Source organism: Empidonax traillii, unplaced genomic scaffold (assembly GCF_003031625.1).
Source record: "Empidonax traillii isolate 1590-97213 ecotype Southwest subspecies unplaced genomic scaffold, ASM303162v1 scaffold25:size3598162, whole genome shotgun sequence".
Lineage (NCBI taxonomy): Eukaryota > Metazoa > Chordata > Aves > Passeriformes > Tyrannidae > Empidonax > Empidonax traillii.
Window position 1 is genome coordinate 1,997,178 of NW_020955218.1, and position 16,669 is coordinate 2,013,846.

Consider the following 16,669-nt stretch of genomic DNA (forward strand, 5'->3'; position numbering starts at 1 on the left):
CAGCGTGCTGGAGAGGCAAGGCACTCACAAGCAAAGAGAACAGCCCCAGATGAAATGCAGGGGATGCTCCACAGCAGGGCAGTGCTCCATGCAGGGAGGAGCTCCTCATCAGTCACTCCAGGAGAGAAAAACTATATTCCTTCAGGGGAATTAAAAGACCATTTTGCTTACAAGCCATAATGATTCAGTTCTCTGTTCAACACCTTCTTAGATTGGGATTAGGGGTATCAAAGCAGAGCTGGCAGTGCAGCTGAAATTTTCTTTGTTGTAACCAGCCTTCTGTAGGCTGGACCTAAAGACATGAGGGAAAGCTTGATTTCTCATCTAAAGCTGCTGATCTCACACACTCCGAGAAGTGCTGAGTATCTATTGCACGGAGCAAGACGGTTCCTGCTCAGTGCTGGTGCCAAAGCTGTGCTCCCAGCGGAGGTTTCTGGGCCAGATTCAGGGTTGATGTAAACCACTAAGCCCATCCAAATTAAAAAATGGGATGGCTGTGTGCATTCCAATTCCCGCAGCTGGTGGGGGCGGGGGGGGGTGGAGAGGCAAAACCTGTGGTGGTTTAGGCTAAGGCAGACCTTCCCAGCACTTCATTTGACACCCACCTGTTAGTTGCTTTTCCTGCTATGCTACTTCTGCTTCTGCGGTGAGTGCAACTCCCCAGCGCTAACTTGTCATGACCTCACCAGCATCCACTTCCAACCTCACCAATACCTCCACTTATTGCTGCTACATTTGGCTAGGGAGATATTCAAATCCCACTCCTTCCATAGCAGTCAGCAGAAATTAAAAGTAATTTATTTCTAAATCTTGCTAAGAATGAGATGAGGTTACACTGATGCACGGCTCTAGAAATTAGGCAGAGCCTCATGGAGGGCTGAGCAGCCATCCAAACATTAGGAGGACTGAGTCGTGGTTCCAGCTCTTTCACTGAATTTCTTTGTGCCTTAAAGTAAATCAATTCATGTATTTTTTCCTCATCTATAAAATGAGAGTGGTCGTATTTAGATACCTCAGGGAAGTTGTGAGGCTTAATTAGTTAATGCTAGTGCCTTGTCAGTTCTCATTACCATGGTATCTCCATGTTTATTGCTTTGAAATTGTAAAATGCTACTTACATGCTAAACATTATTATTATAGATGAGGTGGAGCAACTTAATCCAGTTTCTCTGTAAATACCAAAGGCAGGGAGTTGACATTCCTGGTATTGGCTTTGGTATGAGGTCTGCCCTACTTGTAGAAAAGTCCCCCTGACATGTAACAAAACTGATTTATTTCCAGATTCCTAATCTAGCTGTTCTTGAAACAGTTAAACTGAATTTTTACTGATTTGCCTTATTTAGTATGTATAATTAAATTCACTCAGGACAAACACAATTTAAATTATTTAGACACAAGGTTTGTTTCAGCGCAAGAACAGCTAGGATCACTTCCTCTGGCATAAATAATCCAGGCAGGTCTCAATGAGACCAAAGTCCATGAAAGACTTTCAAAACCTGTGAAATCACTCAGAGTAAAATGATTGTAGGCAGATCAAAATAGGGAATGGCTGTCAGATTCATAGCGTGATTTTAGGTGCCCAGCCTCAAAGAAAAAGAGCTAGTGACTAATCTGGTTAGTCATCTTCAAACCTTTCCTAGAACAGTCCTGCTTGTAACTAGGGAGTTTTGAGATACTCAGCCTTTCCTAACACCAGTTAAGGGAAACCTCTATGGGAGCACAGCCTTGACCTTGGTGGCTATGACAACAGACCTGGCAGCAGGACCAGGGGGCTTGGGATGATGGTATGGTTTTGCAGGTGCTTGTTCAAGGTGTTATCTCCAATCACCATGAAAACCAGTGTTCTAAAGGTGTCCAAAGGATTGCTTGCTGGACATGATTTGCATGGCAGTGATCTCCTTACTCCTGAAAAAACTATCTGCTGGAAAGGAACCCTACCTGGCAGATAGAGCCCTTATGCCCTCCATGGCAACTCCACTGTTCAGAGGCTTTCAGAGATGTGGATTTAGGCCATAATGATGTATTTAAAACAGGCCACGCAATGACAGCGGCTCGTCACCTCTCTTGGTCACTGGCGCAGTTAAAACCAGCAGTGTAGAAGTAAAAAGAAAAGACCTGCTTGTGCCATTAGTGGCACTGTCATCCACTGACTCTTTCAGCTGGTTCTCTTTTACCACTTTTCAGCAAACACTTGAGGCTCAGCTCCAGGGGTTCCCATGCTGATAGGATATCAATAAAACCTGCTAGCGCTCCTTAAAGTTAGGCAGGAGGGATGCCGTAGGCTCCTGAACAGCGTTTTGATAAATGGATCACAGTCTTGCCCAGAAGAACATCTAGGCTTCTGTTCCCAGCTTCCCAAACAGCTCTGCCAATGTACCTCTGCTTTCCCCTGAGTTCAAGATGAGATCCTGCTGCAAATCACCTGTCTGTGGTAGAACAGTTGCTCCCGTGGAGGCACCTGAGTTGTTTTAAACGTGTAACTTGATGAAAATACAAGTAGGTATGTAATGGAGAAAGGCCTGCACTGGCAGGGAGGAGGGCCAGCTGATTTATTCTTTCTTCTGCACTTAATAGCTTTTGAGTTTTGGGATTCCCACAACCAGCCTTCCTGGTTCATCCCCATATCTAAGCCTCATTTTCCTGCTGAGAAGCAAGGGAGGTATGCCAGCAGCTCTGCCTGTCTGCCCCAGCCCCCAAGATGCTCTCTGCCCTGCTACATCCCGGCATCAAAAAGCCCAACCACTTGAAGTTAATCAGCCCGATCAACAGTATCATTTGCAAAAGCACTCGGCACCCAACCATCCTGCCAGTTATCTGAGTGGCCATCTTTGCCTTGCCTGTTCCCAGGGACCTCTCCCAGCAATATGCAGACAAAATGGGGTAACTGCTGGCAGCTGTGGGGATGACCCCACTTTAGGCTCCGGGTGAAGGCAGAATCTGTCCCCAAGCTCCAAAACGTGGCAGGAAAGCTTTGATTTATACATCTAGACAAAGCCCCACAGGGAACTGCTGTATGGAAATAAAACCCATTATGCTTTACAATTAGAGAGGGAAAAGGCTTGGGGTTAAAATATGAAGTGGTCAAGCTATTAACCTTCTCATTTAGAATGAATGGTCACTAAATTATGGGGCACATCTCCTTCCTCCTCCTCCAAAGAATGGGCCTTAGGAGGAATGGCTGAGGGAGCTCGAGTTGCTTAGCCTGGAGATAAGGACACTCACTGGGGACCTAATCACTCTCAAAAACTACCTGAAAGCAAGTGTTGGTCTCTTTTTCCAGGTAACAAGTCATAGGACAAGAGGAAATGGCCTCAAGTTGTGCCACGAGAGGTTTAGATTGGATATTAGGAAAGATTTCTTCACCCAAAGGGTTGTCAAGCCCTGGAAAAGACTGCCCAGGGAAGTGATTGTGCCACCAACAGTGGAGGTATTTAAAAGACATGTAGATGTGGCACCAGGGCATGATTCAGTAGTGGGCTTGGCAGTGCTGGGTAATGGCAACTGATGATGTTAAAGGCCTTTTCCAGCCTAAATGATACTGGTCCATTATGTGAACAAGCAATAAAGCATAATTAATCCTTCTCTGAAAATATGATCAAATACCAGCAGTGAGTCACAGCTGAGCCTGGGGGTTTTAAGGAACTTATATCAGAGAGCCAGCACATCAGGCAAAGAGCAAATCCTCCTACCACCTCCTGTCACCACAAACACCCAGTGAGGGCTGTTCCCACCAGTGACATGAAGTGTGCTACCTTACATGGACTCCATGGAGGGAAAGAACAGTTTGTGCAAGCTCTTGTAAGGTGGGCAGACTCTGTAAGGGATGGGAGGCCTCCATGGGAGACCCAGGAGAGCACAGCAAGCACATCCAGTGCCAGTAAAATTCCCTCTTGGTCACTGCTGAACCAAGTGCAGCACGGTGCTGGTGGGGGGGGAAAGGGGGGAACAGGTGTGAGTTTGGAGAGGGAAAGGGATAGAGTTTCCAGAAATGCTATGTTTTAAGATGTAATATTGTATATAGGTTCTAGCCAGTTCTGGTGGTTAAAAATCCCCTGGTAGTGTTTTGGCACATGTGCTCTGGGTACATTGTAAGCTGAGCAGTTGCATTTTGCTGGTCTTAAAGCAGTTCCAGACAGCTTCACCTGGAAGAAAAATTAATCTTCCCCCTCTGTGGTGAAATGTGCCCTGCTGTGGACAGTCTATGCTAAAGGCAGCTGGACTGCTGGGAGGAGGAAAAATGGCTTGTTAGTACCTACTGCAGAGATGGTTCTGGATGGAACATGTTTTGTACTTTTGATCAGTGGTCAGAGAGGATAGGGTAAAGTCTCCAGAGACAAGATGGGTGCTGCAAGCCCTCAGAGGGAAGTGGCAGCATGCAGCTCTAGTGTCCTAACATGAATAGATGAGGTGGGTCACCTTGTCCTGGCCCACTTGGCTTCCAACACCTGCTCTTTCCCAAACACACTGCTTGGGCACATGCACCAGCATGAGGGAGATGTGGTAGAGAAGTGCTCTCCCGCCTACCTTGTATGAGAGGTTTATGATATAAAATTTGCACACCACAAGACCAGGGCCATCCTGCTGCTTCTCTGGGTGAGACCCTATGAAAAGCAGAGAAGCAAAAGCTACCCTTCTTTTTGCAGGGTATCATCTGTCAAGAAGCACTGCCTAGCTGCCTGCCATACTTCATGTCCTGCTCTTTGATCTGGGGGTTGTGAAGAGGCAGGAGCTGGGCAGGCATTTTTTGAATGCACATATTGAGCCATACCCCACTCAGGCACCTCCTGCCAAACATTTGTGTGTTCAGAGTGAAGTGGGACAGGCAGCATGTCTCCAAGCCAGCACATGTAGAGAAGCAGAGAAGAGGCAGCAGCACAAGCTGGACCAGCCCACTCGAGTATGAATTTGGTTTATCAGCAACAAGTATCCACACCCCTGTTAGCACTTGGCTGTCGAGCTGGTGTGGGTGTGCCTGTCCTTGCCAGAGTGACTCTCATCTGCCTGAGTCCTGGTCACCAGTCTTTGTTGGCCCAAGGGCACAGGCAGTAACAACAGTCTGCTGCTGCCTTTGTTGGAAACAGGAACAAAGCCAGAGGGGGATAAAGCATTGCTCATTGCAAACACCCGAGAGATTTTTTGTGGGACCTATTCAATGAGCTTTTTGGTTTGGAGTCATGATATATAAGTTTTTGGGTGTTCTTTTGTTTAAGCTTCTAAGCAGCCACTGCATGCTGCAGGAATGAGCCTGCTTCCCACCTCTCCAGGTCCATCAGCAGGTCTGCTGGCAGATAACATCTGACTGCAACTTTTGCTCTACTGCCAGCCCTGGGGCCACAAGTACCAGGTGGCCCAGGAGCTCTAGGCTGAGGCCTAAATGATTACTGGTTCTGGTTCTGTCCTCTCCAAAGGGGGCCCCACAAGGCCACCATTTCGTGGAGCATCTCTTTGCTTTGAGAGGCAAAACTTCAGTACTTTTGCTTTTCTTCTCCTCTCCTCTCTTTCTAATGTAAATTAGAGTCTCTAAATACCCATCACAACTCTACCTTCATCTTACCAAGCATGGTTTTTCTCAACTGATTTTTCTTTTCTATAGGAGATGGTTACCATTTGTCTGAAGTAGCATCATAGGAATCAAGTTGAAAGCAAAACCAAGCAAATATTCATTTAGCAAAATATTCGGATACCATTACAACAGTGATATTAAATATAAACCAAACTGACAACCAAAATTCCCCCGCAGTCTTTCCAACCCCAACTTTGAAGACCATGCTGAGGAAGATTAAGAAACAGAAAGAAAATTTGAAATAAAAGAAAAACCAGCCAAACTAATTCCTTTCATCCAGCTGAGAAAAAGATACAGGAGGGAAAGAGCTAGCATAAATAGTAACGCTTTATTTTTTTCTTCACTGCTGTTAGTAGTGATCAGCAGTGATCACTACGCCTCAAGATCTTTGTCTGTGAAATGATGATGTTAATATATAGTTGTAGCTGTATGCAATTTTATGCAATCTGTTAAATGCCCTTAATGCTATAGGTGGAAGACCATAGAGGGAGGCAGCAAGTGCTGTAATGAACTGCCAGATATGTCACTGTTCACTACAAGATCTGCTTAACTGTGAGTTACAGACTCCATATCACTCATAGCCATGCTTAGGCTTTATTGCTACCTTGACAGCCTGTGGGGTCAGGGTGGGCAAGACATTCCTACGGTGTTAATAACGTGAGGAGGCCTGCGTGTGCACGAACACGTACCTGGGTATGCACGCACAAATCCCATGTAGACTAATCCTTTTTAAACCTTTCTGCTTAGGGAACAGCACAGAAATCTCAAAGCTGCTGAGTGAGGAGCTTTCCAGCATCTTGGGCCAACTGTTTGGCCCTTCACCTGAAGTGGCATGAGAGACGGCAGGGCTTGGGGAAGAATGGTTTTCCTGCTGGCTGTACCCAGAAGGCCACTAGGTATCTCAGGCTGATGGCTGTCAGCCTCTTACGTCTATTCCTGGTATCTCCATACTTGTGATCAACGCCTCTTGAGAAATGATTCTCAGGAAAAAAAAGCCTGTGAGCAGTGGCCAGGCGGTGACTTGTGGTCACTGCTCCCTTGCTGGTTTAGTGGCTCATTGCTGTACTATCATTTCTGTGGCCTGCCTTGGGAAACTCAGGGGGTTTCCCTAACTGCTGCCCTGATTGCAAAGGATGAAGAAGAGGCAGAATAGCGTACTTTTGGTATACTTAATATAATTTCCAATCCCAAAAGAGATCTTTCATGCTGGGCTCAACCGCTGGCCTTCCCTGCCCCAAATTTCATCCCACGTGTGGGGTGGGGGACACACAGGAAGTCAGGACTTTCCTGCAGCCCCAAGATTCAGTCAGAGTCAAGAAGTATTTTAAGCACTCCCCATTCCTTTCCTGCTGCAGCTGCTGTGCCCCATGCTGTTTCTTTGTAACAGAGAGAGAAGGACAGAGGCATATTTTCTTTTCAGCACTTACTGCCACTCAGAGATCTTCACCATCTCCTGTCTGCAGGCAGAACAGATGCTCCTGTTCCTCTCTTGTCCTTTCCCAGAGAGATGCCTTCTATGGTTTAGCACCAATTTCCTAAAAATAATAATGGACTTCACTGAACAAGGAGCCACACATTTATTTCTGTTCTAAAACTTACCCCACCTGCCCTCTTTGGGTGAATCCAGCTTGTAAGTGTCTTTACTTAAAGGCTACAGACAGCCTCAGACAGTGATTGATTCATCCCATGTGTATGTGTTGTACTTGTCACCCTGGGCTCTAGACTAGGGCCAGATGCACAACCACAGCTGAAAAAAAAATACCTGATCTGCAGAAAAACCTTGACTTAGAAGGAGAGAAATAGTTGTATGATAGCACAAGGGAATAGTTTTGGCATTCACTTATCCCTTATGCTGTAATTTTAGCAAAAAACACATTAATTTTTTTAATTAAGATGGCAGCTGGCTTTGCTTAGGTCTTTGAAGTTATGGCTATTAAAAAGCAGATCAGTGTCAAAACAAACTCTGTCACTGCAGTCATACCCATAATGCCAGAGTCTCCCTCTATCCCCACACAAATATACTCTGGGAGACACTACCTGCAAAACACTCACAAGCACAAGAGCAGCTAAAATTGCAGTGCTGTGCTTTGTGGTGCTTTAACAAACACTTGGCCCTCCCAAAGTTCCCCTCCAAATCTGCACCTCCCTGGGAGAGATGGGACTCTGCAGAGGAGCACTGTCAGCACATCCAACCTCCTTGCACTGACATCCCTCCCAGCACCACCACCCAAAGGCACTCTGTTCCAGGGCCCTGCTGCCAGGACAGGCAGCCATAGGGAACAAATCTGCCTCTCACCTATTTATTTTGGAGCCATGTGGGGGTTAATGCTCCCTTTCCCAATTGCAGAGTGACCCAGGTGGGGCTAATGAGTGCTTGCCTTGCTTAGCTAATTAGAGGCACTGAGAGCAGCAGGCTGCAGTTCTGGGCTGGGGCATTTGCAGAGGGAATATAGAGTGTGTAGATTTTATTTCCAGCTTTTTTTTTTTTTAATAAAAACCTCTAGCAGGATAGCACAGCACAGATGGAAAAGAGCAAGGAGATGAAGCTCCACAGCACCCTTCTCACCCGCCCTCTTCTAATCTGCATTATTCTGGGGTATGAGGAGGCAGGAGCAACAGATAAGGAAGGCTGGACCATTTGTTTCCCTTCAAAGATAGATTTTCAGTATCTGATCTAAATGAGCTTAGTCCTTTGAAGCCCAGCCTAGGCCTCCCCACTTCCACAACTCACCCCTCTTAAATTGCCCACTAGCTCTGTGGAGTCCAGCAGAGCGTGCCCCAGTGGCAGTCTCTGCTCAGAGCCATGTGAAGCTCAGGCTTTGTGTGGGACACTTGTGGACTCCAAAGTGCTCAGCAGTGCAGTCAGAGAGGGCTTCACCCACCCTCCCTGCCTGTGATGCCATTTTCCCATGAGTGTGGCTGCCCAAGGTTGCTGAAGGAGAGCTTTCTCTTTCAGAAATGGTGGGAGAAACTGAGGAAGCCTTAATATGGCTGCTGGGCTCAGCAGTCCTGTCCTGGCCCTTTCTGTTTACACATCCCAGAGGTTTTGCCACCGGGGTGCAAGACCCCAGACAGACAGACAGACAGTGTGCACTGACAGCCAGTGCTTTGCCTGCCACTCCCACCCTAAGGCAGCAGGGGAGAGGCTGGGAACAGGGGGCAGTCACTGGTGGAGAGGTCTGTGGCAAGGACAGCGTCCACTTGAGCTAAAAGCTGCTTGTTTGGGAAGGTTTAGGGTGCAGAAGCCCGGGTTAAGGGGCAGTGCTTGTCAGGGAGGTCATGGCCGGAGCTGCTAAGGCTGCTCCTTGCCATCCCACATGTGGCAGTGGGCTGGCCAGCACATGACAGCTTGAAGGGATCTGGATTTTATTTCATCACCTCTAACATAACACACCCAAAGAAGGCCCTCAGCTGCTGCTGAGCCTGCCCTGTGCTCACAGGCTTGACCTCGAAAAGTTGTGGTTTGAGCTCTCTTTTCCTTGCCTGCCTAGCCCTTTACACACAAATTGCAGCTGCTGCTGAAAGGTGCTTATTTTTCGTCTCAGTCTTGCAAGCTGCATTTTCCTTGCCTCTATCTAGCTGTTATTTAGTTCCCTTCATGTTGTTTTCCCCTGGCTTTTCCTTTGTTTCTTTCATAGGGGAGCAGCACATCATTATGGCTGGTCTTTCTCTGGAGCTCTCCTAGCCGAGGTCATTACTTAGCTTGTGAGATCCAACGAGGTGGCTGTTTGTATGGCTGTGAGACCTATGAAAAAGCAGCTAATCAATTCAGAAAATCATCTGGGTGGTAACCCCACTGTCAGCTTATTTTCTTCCCTTCCACTTAGACATCAAACTGGCTGAAGAGGGCTCTGGGGAATGAGGCAGGCACTGAGAGCTGCTCCTCTGCAGACACATCTGTGTCTTTCATCAGCAGGGCTCAGGGAATACCACTGACTGGAGAGGGGAAAAATCTCTTTGGAGCTGAGAGGCTGGCGGTCTCCGTCCTCTCGCTCTGAAGAGACCCTGCCCAGTGGGGAAGCAATCGTTTGAGAAGTGGCTAATGTACTAACGCTGTTTGGCAGAGACTGTCACGTAATACACAGAACTGGGGGAGGATGGGGACAAAACACACAGCAAGGAGGGCAGCGTTAGGCCACACCAGTGAGCACACCCTGCTTGCCAAAATAGCTTGTAATGGCTAAGTGGAGCAGCAACTGGCAACAGCACATGCAAATGGCCTTCTGGTGAGTGAACTTACTAATTGTTGCGCTTCGCTTTCACTCGCTCTTTCTCTGGTTTTGTGTCTTTGGGGACTGCACCAGAACCGGGAATGCTCAGAGCCATAAAGCCTTTACCATTGCCAGTTTTAGTCACTAGAAATAAAGATGCACAGTGCCTCGTACTCTGGGACTCTGTGGTGTCATTCAGAGAAGGTAAGTCACATCTGAAAGGCGTTCTCTGTCAGACCAGCTAGCCTTCTGAAGGGGGTGTGCAGATGTGCATGGCTGTGTCACAGAATCACAGAATAGTTTGGATTGGAAGGGACCTTTAAAGGTCATTCAGGTCCAACTGCCCTGCAATGAGAAGGGAGATACGTCTTCAACTACATCAAACTGCCCAGAGCCCCATCCAAGCTGACCTTAAATGTTTCCAGGGATGGGGCAAACACGGCAATCTTCTGTGCGCAGCCTATTCCAGCGTTACATCACCCTCATCATAAAAGATTTCTTCCTTATATCTAGTCCAAATCTAGCCTCTCGTAGTTTAAAACCAGTATCACTTGCCCTATCACAACTGACCCTACTAAAAAAATATGTCCCATCTTTCTTATAACTCCCCTTTAGTAACCAAAAGGCCACGATGAGGTCTCCCCAGAGACCATCTCTTCTCTAGGCTGAATAATCCCAGTTCCTCATAGGAGAGGTGTTCTGTCCCTCTAATCATCTTGCACAGCCCTCAGGGTGTGAGACTCATTCCGTCAAGTCTCACTGCCAGCAACAGCCCTGCTCTGGGAACTGACCAAAACCTCCAGCCCAAGGCATTGCCAACCACAGCCACCTGGAGGGGCAGGTGACACCCTCATCCCCTGAACCCTTTTCCATCCCGTGAGGCATCAGGCAGGCTGCCGGGGGCAGAATGGAGACCCCTGTCAGCACCAGCACCCTCAGAGTCCTTAGCAACCATCTGCCATAAGGAACATGGCACAGACAAAACTGCAGCTCCCACTGCATCACTCTCAGTCTTTCCTGATGCTCTGGCTGCTTCTGTCTTTTGTCCATCCTGAACCCTCCTGCATCAAAGGCAGGGACCAACCCTGACCCCACAAACTGGGATGCTCCTGGGGGCAAGAATGAAGGTGACCCTTGGCAATAGCTCCTGTCTCTCTTTTCAGGCCCAGTGAACTTGTGTCGGATGTCCAGGCAGGAGCAGCTCTTCCCCACAGCCTGGGCACTCCCAGCTGCCCTACACTCCCAGAAGTTACGGCACCTCAGGCATTCCCAGCACCGCAGTCCCCTCAACAGATCATTAATCTGCTATCAAGAGAACAGGCAGCACCTTTAACAAAGTCCATCTTCTGCCTCCTGTTCTCCTCACATCTCTGCTTTCCTGAAGGTCTCCCCTTCTTCCCTTACCCTACGACTCAAAATTGTGGCTTTATCAAGCAGTGCAGCAGATCAAAACAAAAATGTTTGGCTGCTGCATCTTCTATTCCCTATCCAGCACACTATTTTTAGACACCAAAGTCTACTGTAGACCAAGAAGTTTAATACTGATGGTAGCTGCTTTGACTTCTAAATTTTTTACTGAGCACAAATTCATTTTGTATCAACAGATTATAGGAATAGTTATATTCAGACCTATAAGTGACAAGCTCTTCAAATATCTATAAAAATATAGTATCATCTGCTAACCACACCTGACTTGTTTTTACACTGACAAACTTGAATCCACCATCTTAAACTCCCACCCCATACCAAAAAGGACACATAGCATTTTGTCCCCACATTCTAAGAAAGGTGGGGAGGGAAGAATGGGATTTTATAGTCCTTTGAATTGAAATTATTTAAATTATGTAGGTTGCTGTTCTGTTCTACTTACGTGCAAGATGTCATTAAGTGAGTGTCTTTTTCATAAAGCCAGGAACGCTCACACATAGCTTTGCTTTCCCTGTTTTCCATGCATGGTACAGTGGTTCTACATTTATTTAGCAACAATACTGAACCCTCTGCAAAGGTTTGCTGTAAGTTCATAATGCAAGAACAGCCTGCACTTCAGGTTTCCTTCCTTCTGCAAGGTCATCCTGAGGCATCTTGAGGTCTCTTTTCAGAAAGCTAACAAATCATGTTAGAAGAATAAAACAAGATCTTTAATGGAGAAGCCTTGCACTCAAGAGAAGACACAGCACTGAGCGAGGCCACAGTTCAATTCTTTGGCTCATTTTCTGCAGTGACACAGACAAGACAACCACACACCTTTATCAGAAGCAAACTCTGATGCTCTTTACAACCAGACAACTTTGTCAAAGGATTTCAGAGAGAAATGAAAGGCTTTAACACTTATGAAATAGTAAGTGAATAAGTGAAAAATAATTCCTTGAAACTGCTGTTTAAAAAAAAAAACATCTCAAATATGGGAGAAAGCAGGAAGTTCAACTACCTTCAAAAACAATGCCTTTCTACAGAGTAAGTTCAATATAAAATGAAGATGTGAATTTATTTCCTTTGGTCTCTCCAGCACTTCAAATAAAATAAAGCTTTTATCCTATTATATTTTAAAACATGACTTCCAGCAGAATAAACAGTTCTTGCCTTATTTCCTCTATTCTACATGAAGTGTCCTACCCGTGGATTTGGCCAGCAGTCTGGAAAATGTCAAGGTTAGGAAAGGCTGAGCTTCATTTGGTTCTCACAGATCTGAGTAATGAATTGTTCATTTTAAAGTATTGTTTTAGCTTGAAAAGCGAGTCTGTAGCCCTGGCATCATGGGGTTCCACATCTGTCTCTCAGTTGCTCTGGATCATGTTTGCCCAACTTAATAAAAAAGGATTTTTTTTTTTATGTTTTGCAACCCTGAAAACTAAAGAGGAGGCCTGAGGCTTTAGTGGAGTTTTCCTCTTCGTATACCCTTATCAATATGGCAGATTTTGCTTACAAACACTTTATATTAAATCTCCTACACTGGTGTTGCTATTGCAAGAAGACTGGATAAACCCAAGGTGCAGGAAAGGGAAGAGTACTAAGAAATTACTCATGACACTAGACAGAGTACTTGTAATTCTGAATGCAAATGGGAAGCAGAACCCCACAGGAAAAACAAAGGCATTTTCCTCCCCAGACAGGGTTGAGTCAAAGTCTTTTTTTTCCCTTCTTTGTAGCTTGATAAAACTCCATAATAGAATGAGCAGCTCAAAAAGATTCACTGGGAACTCATTTCTGTGTTTCATTGTGTGAACACCAGAGATATTCTGTTACATTAGAAATCATATCAGGACGATTGAAGGCAGTATCTTTTCACACTCTTCACATCTTACCTGTGGAACTTGCTTCTGCCACGTGTGATGGAGCCCAGGGGTCTTAGCAGGATTCAGAAAAGAGTTCAGCTGGTCTCAAACATTATTACAGGCAATATTAAAAGCTATAATAAAAATAACAAAAACTTCTAGTGATGTAAGTCCTGCTTACCAAAGCTAAATTCAGCCTTTGCCTGTGGAGTTTGGGAAATGTTTCATCAGTAGGGATGTTCTCCTGCTCCTACCTACTGGAGGTTTTTGTGTTCCCTGCCCATGATGCTGATCTCTGGCAAAAACAAAGAGTTAGAAGAGAGGAAGAGTTAGTTCGATCAAACACAAAACCAGTTTTCCTACTTCTACTTAAACTGCCGAGCACTGAATATACCCACTGTAATGCTGACCAGTCCTGAGGGAAATGCAAGGTTAGAGGGATGGATCAAGGGAGATGTCCACAGAGTCCTCACTCCGGGAAGGGCTTGTGTTAGGCACTTATGAAAAAGTGTAAAAGATCCTTTGCCTTGTACAAATGTCTTGGAGGAGCGAGTTCCACAGCTGAAATACCTGCTCAGGTGGGGAGCAAACAAGCAAACTTTCTTCTTATTAGATTTATTTTTCCCAGAGGTTGATTTCACTGTCTGTGCTGCAGCATTCACATTTCCAAAGGGAAAGTTCCTAAACGTTTTCTGCCTAAAAGTGTTTTACCTGTTTAAACATCCCTGCAGGCTGCCAGCAATGTGCATGTACCAACTGCAGTCGCTGAAGGGCTGCTGGCCCAGGGACACAATTCCTTGTGTCACTGGCTGCTGTAGTGGAGACCAAGGATTTAACAGCACTCAAAAAGGGACCAGCCTGGTGTGTCTGCTTGATTGTATGAGAACAACTGGAGCTCAACCACCATATCCACACACTGAGTGCATTTCACACATGCCATGGCCTGTGGCAAGTCAGCGGCTGCCGAGCACAGCAGATGAGCGAAGGCGGAGAAGAGCAGCCCCCTGAACACGGCCAGGACCGCAGGGGGAAGCATCAGGGTCACAGCCTAAGCAAACCTGACAGCACGTGTGAGTGTGTGTTTAGGGGTGGCTCTTAGCAGAAGCCGTAGTGAGCAGATTGTGAGAACCCCCAATAGTGCATGGAAGACTGAGACATCACGTTTGTCCCCTGTGCTTTCTCCTGCCCACTGCTGCTCACCTTACCTGGCTGTGTGAGGAGCAGGCATGCACAGGGCTGGCTTGCCCTCCCTGCCGAAGCCGGGTGTGTTTAATTTCCTCCCAAGGTGTCCAATTGTTTCCTGGACACTGCACGCCCCTTGACTGGCCCATGGCCTCTGTGACCTCCGGAGCCCCGAGGAAGGAGAGTGCAGCCAAAGAGGCAAAGCACTGAGCGTCCCTGGGGTGGCTGTGCATGGGATTTGGAAGGCTGTGTGTTGGAGGTGGGGAGCAGGTGGCACAGTGCTGAGCTGCTCAGCTGTCGTGGGGCTGCAGAGAGACGGACGCAGCTGGGCGAGGGAAGGAAAGAGCTCAAGGTCTGGCAGTCTTTCTGCTTTACAGGTCTGAGGCCAGCACAGAGGCAGCAGATAGAGATCCAGCTGGGATGCAGGGCCCTCATGAACCCGTGAGGGGCTGTGCTATGAAACACCCTCGCAGGGGTGAGATATGCACGCATGGGGGTCCATGACAGCCTCACCCCGAGGCCCATGCTGCTTTGTGCTGGGGCCAGTACCCCAGCAGCAGCCGCTGCTGCGTGCCAGCAGGGGCCTTGGCAGCGTTCTCTGGGGCATACATTTATATCTACTCATGCAAATAACCTGGAAGTGTCCCCCGGAGTGGGACAGCTGGTCCCCGGCAGCGCTTTTGGGAGCATTCTTTATGTGCCCATGTAAGTACCCTGGCAATCTCTTTTGGGGCTCGCCAGCAGGGGCCCTGGCAGAGGCCAAGAGGCAGCGTCTTGCTGGCTGAAGCCATGCCAGCTGAAGCTTTCCAAAAGCAAAGCTTTCTTCTGCCCCAAACAAAGAGCCAATGTGGCTGGCGTCATTGATTTGTTTCGTGACTTGCTGCTTTTAACACGGCAGGAAAAGACCAAGAGGAGTTTTAATTTGTCCAAATGGTTTCAGACAAGGTTAATACAACTCATCGATAAATGACACTTTTCATTAAGTTTTAATTACCATGTCATTTCAACAGGCTGGACATGCCCTGCCTCCTCAGCATAGTCAGTGGTGTTTGTTGGGGTTTTTTTAAGGTGCGCTTCTTTGAGCTTCAGTGATTAATTTCCATTGTGGACCTGGGAGCTGACAGGCTGCTGGAGAGCCTGACTGCCTCAGAGAATTCCCCCAGGCCCCCATCCCCACGCTGGCAATTACAGCTTTACATCAGTGTGGTGATGGGTGAGGCATGCTGGGCTGAGACAGTGGCAGGAGGAGATGGGCCAGCAGTTTCAGAGACATTAGGATGCCCCCAGACTAAAATGCAGTTGTTGGATCTTCTTTCTTCATGGTGATGGAGGTGCTCCCTTCCAACAAGCTGCGGCCTGGCTGTGTCTCAGTGCCTGTGGCACAGCCCTCCGTGTCTTCTATAAAGCCTGGTTTCTTGTACTGCAGGAGGACTCTGCTGGAGAGAAGCTGGAAGCAGAGTTTAAGCTAAAATGTTTGAACTCAGCACACTGTTGTACCTTGACACACTGTAGTCTTGGTCCAGAGAAGGTGCTGGTGGATGTTAGCCCCCTCTTCTCCTGATCTTTCCTGTCATCACCCAGAGGTGGGTTCTGAACACCCAAGAGAGATGCAGACAGGATCTGGTTCGGGTCCAACTCAAAACAGGGTGAATAAACAGGAACTATCAGAATTGCTGGAGTCAGAAGTTCAGTTTGGCTGATAGTTCTCCCCCTCCAGAGTGAAAACATGAATATTGTTTTAGCTTAAGAAGGTCTGTGCATGCACATATTACCCCCGAGGCAGGATTCCCTCCTATGCACTGCACTGATTTCTGTCCCCAGCAAATTTCAAAATTTTGCTAAAACAGCTATTTTTATGCAGTTTACCATTTCCCTATCCACCCTCTTTTCTAACAGCAACTTCCCACATTGCTTTCCATGTGGTCAAGAGTAGAGAACTTCACTGCTGCAGAAAGTGTCTGTCATAAGGGTGTCTGGTAAGGAACTTTTACTTTAAAATGCCCACTGCTGTTATCATAGGCATTTGAGGAGCTGCGGTGCTTCAGCCTGGAGATTGGCAGCAGATTAAAGTCATCTCTTGCATCTACACCTGCCTTCAGAAGGCTCACACAGCATGGTGTCTAGTGTCAGGACACTGAGTACATCCCCCCGGGGGTTTGGCTCCCTGGGCTCAGGGCTGACTTAGATAATCGCACAAGTGTCTGATGTTGAAGAGAGCTCTTCAAAAAAGCTGTGCTAAAAAGCCCCGGTGAGGGCCTGTCCTGCTGTTCACTAGCTGAGGCTCTTGCTCCCCAGCTGGGCTACCTTGCAGCTGTGTTGCAGCCATGCCTGTGCCATGTACCCTGTTTAAGTGGACCTTGGCCTGTGGACTTCGGTCCCTGAGTTGACCTTGGATCTGTCTCGTCACCGTGGACTTGCCTGGCTGAACCCGATTGCCATCA

The 16,669-nt window shown here is 47.2% G+C and overlaps 1 protein-coding gene and 1 long non-coding RNA gene across 3 annotated transcripts in view; both read left to right on the forward strand.

Moving 5' to 3' along the window:
• Positions 1–16,669, forward strand: part of ADA2 (adenosine deaminase 2) — a 50,289-nt gene that overhangs the window by 1,994 nt on the left and 31,626 nt on the right. The gene's annotated exons all lie outside the window — the stretch shown is intronic.
• Positions 1,928–7,090, forward strand: LOC114069078. The gene is made up of 3 exons (XR_003573722.1): positions 1,928–2,496; positions 6,035–6,115; positions 6,984–7,090. It is a non-coding gene; the product is annotated as an uncharacterized LOC114069078 (long non-coding RNA).